The sequence below is a fragment of the Mesocricetus auratus genome, unplaced genomic scaffold (assembly GCF_017639785.1).
Source record: "Mesocricetus auratus isolate SY011 unplaced genomic scaffold, BCM_Maur_2.0 Super-Scaffold_100045, whole genome shotgun sequence".
NCBI lineage: Eukaryota > Metazoa > Chordata > Mammalia > Rodentia > Cricetidae > Mesocricetus > Mesocricetus auratus.
In genome coordinates, this window is record NW_024429222.1 from 4,578,914 (window position 1) to 4,591,090 (window position 12,177).

Consider the following 12,177-nt stretch of genomic DNA (forward strand, 5'->3'; position numbering starts at 1 on the left):
TGGCTTGAGCATATATGAGACCTCAAAGCTCACCCCCACAGTGATTCATTTCCTCCAGCAAGATCATACCTACTCCAACCAAGTCATGCTTCCTAATAGTACCACTCCCTATGAGCTTATGGGGGCCAATTATATTCAAGTTACCACAGATAGACACCTAGAGTATAAAATTTAAGGGGGTATTTCACATGATAGGCCTGTAATGCAATGCCTAGGAGTAAGTTCCACCTTAAGTCAAGTGTCCTTGTCATCTCACTCACTTCATTAGGAACGTGGAGTCAGTAATTATTGTTAGGTTAGCTGACTGGCTATCTTCCTGTGTAAGATTTTTCTCATTGGATGATTATAATCTCTTACCTTTTGTTGGCATACATTTAAAAAATTCTTAATTTTATTATTTTTTATGCCCACATATCCATGCAAGCATGTGTGTGTGCATGAATGTAGTGGTCAGAAACCAATGTCAGGTGTATTCCTCCATTGTTTTCCATCTTATTCTGTGGGAAAGGGTCTTTAACTCAACCTGGAGATCACTGTTGGGTTAGACTGGTTGCACAGCATGTATCCTGTCTCTGTTTCCCCAGGGCTGAGATTACAGGTACACATTGATTCATTTGCATTTTTCTTAAGAGATCCGTGGGTTCTCACACTTGCATGGCAAACACTTTGCTGGCCAAGCTGTCTCTCCATCCTGGATTGGTATACATGCCCACAATTTTGTCAACATGCATTCCCAGCTGACCTAATGGCTGACATGGGCTTTGGTGTTCATTTTGTTTTTTTCCTCCCCTCTAGCACTGGAAGATGCAAACAGTCTTGCTCATTCATTAACACCTAGAAATTGGCACGAAACTGTCTTCTGAAAAGCAGTCACCAGTGGACTTGAACTAAAAGAAGGCAGGGACAAATAGTCATTATGTCCCTGATCTCCAAAGAGTTTCATAGGCCTTTATCCTTAATTCCTACTATATATGTCTACTGATGTCAATCAATAGACCTTGAAAGAACAATCTAGGACAAGTGATGGGTTGTGATGCCCAACAGTGACAACACTATATTTTATTCTTCACATGTAATGACTGGATCATCCTGAGAAAGCATACTTTGGAGCTGCATGCTGCATATACATTTGTTTGGTTCCATAGAAAAGTGTGGGCAAGCTTGTTCATGTTATACAAATGATGCCCAAGATTTTAGTTCAAATGTGTTAGCTCTACATGGAAGAAAACCCAGGATTTTGCTAAGATCTCATTAAAGGCAAACAGAACCATAAAAAGTGTGACAAAATATAAATAGCATACAAGTAAATATATAGAAAGAAAACATAGAGTTCAAAATAATATGTTCTAAGTCTGTCCTTTCTTAAACACTTTCCCGTGTACATGAATTTCCCTCCTGTCTCTAGACTCTCCTCATCACAGCATTTTGGAAAGGAGAGAGGGAATAAACCAGTCTTCAATGAAGATGAGGGCATACTTTTAAAAGATGATCTGAAAGTCAGGTGGAGTGGTGCATGCTTTTGAGCACTTGGAAGGTAGAGGCAGATGGATCTATGACTTGGTCTACATAGTGAGTTCCAGGCCAACTGGAGCTATTCAGTGAGACCCTGCCTCAAAACAAACAAACAAACAAACAAATCCTGAAACAGAGCTGATTCTAATGCTCTTCTGGTATTTCCATTTCTTACCAAGATGTTATAGTTTAGTCAGGAAAACCTCCAGACTTTTCTGGTGATAGAAGCTTCCTTCCTTCTCTATCTCTATCTCTATCTCTGTCTCTGTCTCTGTCTATGTCTCTCTCTGTCTCTGTCTCTGTCTCTGTCTCTGTCTCTCTCTTTCTGGATGTGGGGGGTTAGAGAGTTTATCTTTGTCCTTTTTGAAAATCCAGTTTTCCATGACTAAGAAAAGAGACATCAAAGGGCTCATTGAAATAGATAAAATGCTCCATCAAGACGCTCTAGTAAAACACAGGTTTGATGGGTTTTGAGAGGATGGATCAGAAGCATATGGACTCAATTTCCCTTGGAAAAGTCTACTGGGAAAGGAAAAGCTGCAGCATGTATGAAGTGCTGCAAGTATTTACTCTATTTCCAGTTCTGAAGACTAGCATAACTCTGGCAGTTATGAAGCCCATTAGGTTGATTTTAGCTCTGAGTCCAGATTAGATTTTGACTCCCAGGGAGCACAGGAATTTCAGCTGGGGGAAGCACAAAAGAGTGATGTCTTAGCTACTGTCTATCTAGAAAGAGTTTACTGTGTTTTAATCATCAAGCACAGGAATTCATCTTGTAGCGGGGGGAGGCATGGGAAAAGGGGAGAAGGATTTGAATTCGCCAGCTTGTGACCTCCTGTCCCAGGTCTTCCATCTTCAGATGTCATCGGCTCTGAAGAGATCACTAATTCTTACTACATCTTCTTCGATGCTTGATCATTCTTTTATTTGGTGTCAGTTAGATAAGAAAGAATTTCCAATGATTCAATAATTCTGTATTAAAGGGCAGCTCAAGCACACATAGTTCATCTCTAGCGTTATCAATTGTTTTGATGGACCAGCCCAGTGGAGATCACATGCATGATGCTGTGTCCATCCATCAGAACTCAGATTTATCTGAGAAAATGCAGTTATGATTTAATTACCAAATACTGGCTTCAGATACAACAGAATGAGATTTGTTTATAGAAAGATGGCTTGTTTTTCTCAGTTACTAATCATGAGCTTAATTTTTAATGGAAGAGCATTGCTAGCATAATTAACACCCAATTTACATGTGCATCCATAGAACCGATTAATTAAATTTTATTGATGTCTAGTTGCTCTTTAAAATGCTTTCCAAATGCCTCCAAATTGATTTTAAACTGTTGATAGTGGAAGTCAGTTTACACTTTCTTGGGTTTATGAAACACTAACCTCTTCATTCATTAAATATGTTTTATTCACTAGAGGCATTCTATAATTTCCCAAGAATATTTTGCATGGAATGCACAGTGAAATCTGATGTCATTGCCTGTTTGAACAGTACTAAAAACAGATGCTACATACTTAGGACTACAGTCATGTGGCTCTCTGGACTTGACAACAAAGCAAAGCAGCATGCCATAGACATTCACCCAGAGCAGGAGCAGTAAGTATCATCCAGAGTGTAGACAGTCAGTATCACCTATAGTGGAGGCAGTCAGCATCACCAGAGTGGAGGCAGTCAGCATCACCCAGAATGTGGACAATTAGCATCACCAGAGTGGAGACTGTCAGCATCACCAGAGTGGAGACAGTCAGCATCACCAGAGTGGAGGCAGTCAGCATCACCCAGAATGTGGACAATTAGCATCACCAGAGTGGAGACTGTCAGCATCACCAGAGTGGAGGCAGTCAGTATAAAATGAAGGAGTCAATAAAGCTTCCAGGACAACAGGACAAGGCTGTAGGTCGAAGATGATGCTAGCATAGCTAAGGTTTGAGTAGCACTAAGGGCCCTGGGTGTGTTTCACTGCTACAGAGACATGCACTATGAGGACAAACTCTGAGCATCTAAATTTTCAGTTCCTCATGAATGACTATTTCTGCAGTTGAAAACCTCTGGGATCCTTAACTTCACTAATAGCAAATGCTAAATCACACATCCTCTCCTGTTTAAGGGGAAGCTTCTGCAAGTAGATGCAGAGACAGATGCAGAGAGGACATGAATGTCCAGGAGGACTTCTGTTGACTATGGAGGCTTTCTGATGGTCATTTCACATACTGAATCAATTGTAACAGAAGAGGAAAGTGATGACTAAGCATCCTGGAGAGTCCCTCCCCTTCATTAGAACCCCAGAAAGAACACTGAACTGTAACATGAGTTCTAATAAGCCTTAATGATAAAAGCTGGGAGTCACATATAGGGGGAAATGCTGAGAGATCAGAGAGTAGAACGATCAAACCACAGCCACCTTACCTCCTGAACTTCCCAGTCGAAAAGAGACTGAGCTCCTGTCTCCTTCTGACTTATTACTTCCTCTCTAAGTTCAGCCATATAATTTCTTGTCTGTCTGTACAGACCTCCAGACCTCTATGGTTAACTAGTGGCTAGCTCTGCCCTCTTATCTTCAGGAAAGTTTTATTTGTTAGAGTATAAACAAGATATCACTACATTTCCCTTTTATGTCTAAAATAAAAAAGGTTATAGCTAATATAAGAAAAACTATATACAGTAAGTACAATAACTATATACAATATATACAAGCAATAAATACATCAGCAATGTCTAGTCCATTAATGATCGAAAAATTCGGAGAAAATACTCTGTGTCTAGCCTATCTTGGTGAGTCCAAAAGGTTGCACCTAATTCGCTTTCTATTGTAACTTGCATTACCAAAACTATCTTTTTTTTTATCTCTCTTAGCCTTATACATTTTACCTTTCTTTAGTGAATTTCTTTTCTGAATCTTTTTTTTTTTTTTTGGTTTTTCGAGACAGGGTTTCTCTGTGGCTTTGGAGGCTGTCCTGGAACTAGCTCTTGTAGACCAGGCTGGCCTCGAACTCACAGAGATCTGTCTGCCTCTGCCTCCCAAGTGCTGGGATTAAGGCGTGCGCCACCAACGCCCGGCCTTTTCTGAATCTTTTAACAAAGAAGACTATAAAAATAATAAAAAGTCTTCAACTCCATCAAAGACCTGAGAAGGAAATATATTGCCTGAGTAAGCAGGGAGTGCAAGCAAGCGACTTCCAAAAGATGTGAGAAGTGACAGAAACAGCTGGCTGCCTGGACAGTCACCCATCTTTGACCTACAGGTCTAGCATATCTGACAGATATTTCTGTGAAGCAGGATATTCCAAGGCACTCTCTGACCTTGTCTCGGCAGTACCTTCTTTTGTGTCCTGTTTGTCCAATTTGGACATCATACTGTCAGTAGTCAGGGCAAGAGCACTTTCTTGCCCAGTGGCTAATCTTTGCCACAAAGAAGTAAACTCCATGAAGAGTTCCTTTGCTGCCTATCATCTTCTCTGAAGTATATTGGTGCTGCCACGAGCAAACATGTCTCATTGTCATAAAAAAGAACCTATGTTATTAAAACATCATAAGTGTCATATTTATGCATAAATGCCAAACACTGCAGATCTCTGAAGTGTTTGAAGATGGCCTGTCTATCTAAAACACATCTCTGTTTGACCTTGAAAACATACCTAATGTGTTTTTGACTACAAGTTCAATTGTAATAGGTGACTAATTACCAACCTGCATTTCTTTAATCCTAAATAGTTGGTAATAATGACTTTCAAGCGCTAAATGGCTAAACAGCTATAACTGCCTCTGAGTGGTTATTCGGAAACTACTGGGCAGAACAGAAAACATCCAACTAAACTGAACATTACTCATTTCCCCCACTCTGTAACCTTAGCAAAGTACTATGATATCTTGCCTGAGCTGCTGCTATAGGCTCCTGATAGTTGGATACATCTCCAACTTGGCGTCTCAAATCTGCAATGGTACTGTGACAATGTCATGTACATAATATGCAATCTCTGCAAACACACCCCTGCACACTCACACAATCCTAAGGTGATCCAATCTCTACTTGTTAAGCCAACAGTTCTCCACATGCCAAAGTCACGTGATTGGGCATCTCTCTCTCTCTCTCTCTCTCTCTCTCTCTCTCTCTCTCTCTCTCTCTCTCTCTCACACACACACACACACATATATATATATATATATCCACCTTCTCCAGTTCTGTATAACATGCCCCTCCCTCTTTGTACAAGCTTTTCTGTCTTTCTCAGTCCTTTTTGAAATGTCCCCCTTCCTCATTACTATAGAGACCGTCAACCACAATTTTCTCAAAAGAACGAGATTGGGGCTTGGTGGGAGGGAAAGGGAGGAGGGGAGGAAAAGGGACAGGGACCTGGAATTGACATGTGAAGCAACCTTGTTTCTAATTTAAATTTAAAAATAAAAAATAAAATATAAAAAAAGAGAGAAGAGTATAACCCTCCACACCTAAGTCACTCCCAGGTGAAAGTGTCTAAATCACAGAGGTCATCACAAGTCAATAACTCATATGACCTCAGGAAAATTCCACGGTTGACACTTTCCCTGAACCATTACCTGAAATCATCTCTCTAGATCAGTAACATGCAAGTGATGAAATTATCTTAGTAACCATCAAAATAAAAGGAACCTTGAGAATAAAGTTGTCATTCTTAATTAAAAAACAAACAAACAAAAAAAGAACAAGGTTATCGAGAAGGGGAGATGACCAAGTGGGTAGAAGCCTGCCAACCTGTGCTTTTTACCCTGGAGCCCATATTAAAAGCTAGGTGCAGCCCAGCCAGCCTGGAGTAAGTCACACAACAACAGAAACAAGACAGGTCCAGCCTTGGCTAGTTGGAAGTCAAGAACTGATTCCAAGAAATTGCCTTCTGAGCTTCACACTCATAGCAGGTTCACATACATCCCAAATAAATTAATTTGAAAAGCGATCAGGTTTCTGTCTATAAAGAAAGTGAGCAAATGTAAGTACTTATAATTAACCGATTTAGTGAGGGAATCAACAAGATGGAAAAGCTGGTGTAAAGGAAAATAATGCTGGATTACCAGTGCCAGTTTAGACACAAGTGGTGAATGCGTACAGTGTGATGATGAGCTTGCAACCTTAAGTTAGTTTCCCCAATAAAACATCGCTGCACTAATTTTGACTTTCTAGAATGCATTATCTTAGTTGATAATAAGGAATATGGCAAATGAAGGCAGCATCTTCTAGAACACAAACTGGCAAACTATGGCTCATAGGCCAATTACAGCTGGTGGCTTCTTACTGTGTACAGTTGGGGAGTGAAGACTTAAAAACGGAGTTCTGTAAACAATCCTCTAAAACAGCAGAGAAAGAATATAGGGCAGGCATTATGTGGGACTCAAAATTTTAAAAGCTTCCTTCCTTCCTTCCTTCCTTTCTTTCTTTTCTTTAATTGTGTGTGTGTGTGACTCAAAGCTCATAGGTATTGTGTCCCTCTGGAGCTGAAGTCATATGCAGCTGTGAGCCTCCTGTCATGCATGTTGGACATTAAACTCAGGTTCTCCGCAAGAGTGGTGCGAACTCTTAACCTTGAGTCATTTCTAGCTCCAGTATGGTCCAAATTTTAAAAGTACAGCTTAAAATTTTGTCTTAGTTAGGGTTTCTGTTGCTGTGAAGAGACACCATGACCATGGCAGCTCTTATAAAGGAAGACATTTAAACAGGAGCTGGGTTACAGTTTCAGAAGTTTAGTTCATTATCATCATGACAAGAAGCAGGGCAGCATGCAGGCAGACATGGGGCTGCAGAGGTAGCTGAGAGTTCTACATCTTGAACCTCAGGCAACAGGAAGTAAACTGTCTCCCATACTGGGCATAGCTTGACATACCTTCTCCAACAAAGTTACATCTACTAATAGTGTCATTCCCTGTGGGCAAGCATTCAAAAAAAAAATGAGTCTATGGGGACCAATCCTATTCAAACCACCACAAATGTCTTATAGTTCTAATTTTGTCATAGATTTTTGTTTGTTTGGTGGTGAATTAATGTAAATTTAATGTGAAGCACCACAGCTTCCATTTTAAATGCCAGTTCAAACTGTGTATAAATTCATTAAGTTTATAGACCTTGTATCTGGCTAATTTTGGTGTGTGATATTCTTATTTATTTCCAAACTTTTTTAAAATAAAGGAAATAACTTATTATATGTAAAATATACTTATATTAAATATAAAAATAAAAAAGTAAAGAAAAACAATTAACAAGAACTATAATCAAAGACATTGTAGAAAAGTCTGCCATTGCCTAGAGAATTAGGTAGTACTTAGCTGAGAACCTGTTAGACATCTCTTCACTGAGACTTCCCACAACTAGCAGCTGGGTCAGAGAAATAGCTCAGTGGTTAGGAGCACTTGCTGCTCTTGAGGAGGACCTGGGTTTGGTTCTGACACCTATGTGATTAGGCCACTGTGAATCCCCCTTGCTCCAGCTCTAAGTCACATGATCCTCCATCTTTTCATCAATATTACTGTCTTTCTCAGTTCCTGTGCATAACAACACACCTTGGGCTGGCCATGGTGACATAGATCCTTAACCCCATTACTCTGTGACATACATCCTTAATCCCTGTACTCAGAAGGTAGAGGCAGGCAGATCTCTGTGAGTTCCAGGCCACCCTGTTCTATATAGTAAGCTTCAGGTCAGCCAGGGCTGTGTAAAGAGACTCTGTCTCAAAAATCCAACAAAAGAAACAATAACAAAATATCACCCCTGCCCCTGTTGCTATGGAACTTATTCAGCACACTGTTTTCCCCCAAATAAAACAAAGCAAAATGCCAGGATTGTTGGAATGGGAAGACGGTTCTGTGAGTACAACAGTCACCATCAGCAAGCCTGACAACCCGAGTCCTAGTCCTGAAACCCACATGGCAGCTCACAAGCTCCTGCAGCTCTGGTCAGAGAATTTGATGCCCTCTTCTATGCTCAGTGGGCACCAGACATGAGAATAGCACACATGCATGCATACATACACAGAAAATAAACCACATTTTTGGGGGGGGAGGAGAACTCACTCTGTAGACTAGGTTGGCCTCAAACTTATAGAGATCTGCCTGTCTCTGCTTCTCAAGTCCTAGGATTAAATGTGTGTGCCATCACCACCCGGCTAATACAAAACACATCTTAAGCAACAACAACAAGACAAAAACTAGCAGCTGTCCCTTATCTTGTTAACAAATGTGTGGATAGTTAGAACTAGGCATTGTCATTCTAGTCTTTCTGTATATTCTTCTATTCCTTGCTATACTGAGTTGTTTTTTCCTTTGGAAGTTTTAGCTCTGAAGTCATCTCCCCCGAAAGGCTTCTTGAGCTTGTCTGACAGAGCCACAGTCCTTCTCTCTCTCTCTCTCTGAGCCTTTCTGTAGTGGCATATGTCACAGCTCTGTTGGTGGGACTGTAGCTGACTTTGGTGGTAATGACCATGCCCCCTGTCTTCTGTTGTGTCTCCCATGTCTAGAATGGTACCCAGATGGTAGTAGACTGAGACTTAATAAGTAAGTATAAAATGGACAAATGTGTGATGGTTGAAGATGGAGGTTCTGTCCCACCTGGTCCCACAGCTGTTCAGCCCCAAATAAGCACACAGAGGCTTATATTAATTACAAACTGTTTGGCTGATGGCTTAGGCTTTTTACTGGCTAGCTCTCTCTTAATTATTAGCCCATTTCTATTAAGTTGTATCTCCATGTGGTTTTGGCTTACCAGAGAATGCTCCAGCATGATACTTTCAGCGACTACTCAGGGGCATCTCTCTGCTTGCCTCTCCCTACGTCCTCTCCCCAGAACTCTCCTAGTCTGGTAGCCCTGCTATCTTCCTGCATGGCTACTAGGAAATCAGTGTTTTATTCATCAACCAATAAGAGAAACATATATACAGAAGGACATCCCCCATCAGATGATCTCATGGAGCAAGAAAATATTCTCTTGTAACTTCATTGACTGTGTTAGCAGGACTCCAGTGCTTAGTCTTAGAACCTTTAGCAATAATGAGCATGGTCTGATGGGCTTTAGAAAGAGATGATTAATTCAGGTGTGGTGGCACACTCCTTTAACACCTTTAATCTCAGCATTAGGGAGGCAGAGACAAGCAGATCTCTGAGTTCAAGGCCAACCTGGTCTACTGAGTGAGTTGAAAACAGTGAGAACTACACATAGAAACCCTGTTGAAAGAAAGAAAGAGGATGATTAGATGTAAAGGAAACCATGAAATAATGAAGATAGTCCCCACTCTCCCAGTCATCTTGGCAGAAGCTTAGCCAATATCCTAGTTTTCCTTTCCTGATAAAACATTCTGACCAGAAACAGATTGAGGGGTTAAAGGGCTTATTTATCTTACACTTCCGGTCACAGTCCATCACTGAGGGAAGTCAGGGCAGAACTTAGGCAGGAACTGAATCAGAACCACAGAGGGATACTGCTCTCTGATTCACTCCCTCTCCCTAGCATATCTGCAGCTAGATTTCTTATCCAACCCAGGACCCTTGCCTGGGCACTTCCCACAGTGAGCAACATCAGCTAGCCCCCCAGACATGCCCACAGCCCAATCTGATGGAGACCATCTTCCAACTATAACACCCTTAGATCATATTGACAGCTGTACTAACTAGCTAGAAGAGACCACTGGCAGCTTTGTTCCTTGACCTGCTGAACATCACATATGGCTGAAGGCGCTGGTGTTCTCGTGGAGGAGTTGACATTCAGTCTTATCATCGCTTGTACCTTGTAAAGAGTAACATAGGGATTAAGATAGAAACAGCACACATTAATACAGAGCCACCCATGAGATTCTCAGCAGTGGTCAGAGTGTCTGTGCTCACCAAGTGTGAGGTTGATGCTTGTTCAGAAGGCTTCCGTGTAAGGGTGTTTAGAGTTCAGTGTAAGGACACCGGAGTGTCATTTAATTTTCTTCTGCTTTGCACTAGGTGTAGATCTGAACACAATAGACATCTGGGGACTCCAGGCTTTGTGGGAACCAGCTTGTCTTCAAGAAGTAGGAGCCCACTGAAACTTGGTATCTGTACTGGCCTGCCCTTAGGGTCCTGACAGGATATGTCCTCAGCTGCGGTCACTAAGAGCACCCCTGTGCACTTTTGCTTCACCCCTTATAAAAGGCAGGCCTTGCCCACCTCCCATCTCTTTCTCTTCTGCCACTCTTGTCCCAGGGATGGGTCTCTGGCCCCGCCTCTGCCCTCCTCTCTGGCCCCCCCTTTCTGCCCCCATTTCTATCACCATCTCTGCCTCCTTTTCTGCCCCTTCTCGCTCCTCTTCCAATAAACCTTCCATGTAAGCCCTGTTGTATGGTTTGACTTCTTCCCACATCAACAATAAGATGACCTCTGCATCTATAAGAAGATGCAATGTATATATACACATTCTCAGTAAGATCATGGTGCTCAAAAGGCTCCTGGGAAATTCTATGGCTTAACTGCTTAGCCTGCCCTGAAGTTTAGAGGCAAGCGATAGCATCCTCAGGAAGGGGTAAAAGGTAAGGGCTCCACTGTCACACATAGGTTCTGATTCATTTTCGGCTTGTCTTGATGGGCCTTTCAGCAACAGCTTTGCCCTGAGGAAGGGCGGAGCACCAGTGGGAGAGTCATTGGCTCCTCAGGGACCTTGGGCAGGAGGTCCAGCCATGACCTTCTCACCAGAGCTTTCCTGTGACAGAGCTCACTTCTGTCTTCTATAAACAACCACATTTTTGGGCTTTGCTCATGTGGAGTTTCCCAGCCTTTCTTCCCAGTTGACTTAAGATGGGGGTTGAGTTAACCCTTCCCCTGTTGCTTTGAGACACTGAAACGTTCTCTGTGCTGAACTCCCATCATACTTGGGATTTGTGTCCCAGCCAACCCACTTGTCCCCCAACAGTTCTGGCCACATAGGAGCTATTCAGCCGGTTAGGTGTGATAACCTCCTGTCTGCCCCCACCCCCATCCAGCAGGTTCTAAGCATCTGGCTGATGGCTAGTTAAGTATCTCTTAATTAACATTTTGGTAAATTGAGAGTCCACAGGTGTACTTTAAGAAGTCATTCACTAAAAACCAATTCATAGAACACATGTACTAAAAGGGCCCCAACAGACTGTGAGATTCTCTCCTTGTTTTAGCCAGCCGGGTAGGTTGTCAGAAGTAAGGTTACCTTGCCATCACCTTAAACAGCACAGAATTTCTTAAGTTTCCAGTACTCCGTCCACAGGGCAGTGATGAGACCCCATCACACAGCACACATGCGGGATACCAATGTATGCCAGTCCAAAGCAAAACTGCCCGGAAACACAGCGAGCACTCCAGTAGCTGAGGCATGGGCATGGCTCCTCTCATACTTGGCAGGCCTAGCTTAATGGTGAGGCAGTCCCACCGGGATCTTGAGTTTAACCATATTTGACTTCAGAACTTCAGATTTCCAGAGATGAAAAACGAAATCGCTGCCTTGCATCACTGTGATTTTCATGGACAGAGCAATCTTGGTACAATGGAAGCTCTGGTCAGTAACCAGTAGACCTTCTCCACGAGAGAGATGTCTGGGGATGCAAAGAGGGAACAGACTTCACCATGCTTTTCATGGGGAAATTCATAATAAACTGAATTTCATAGGTTAGATTAATTCCTCTTAAATGGATCACAAATTCTAAGTATTG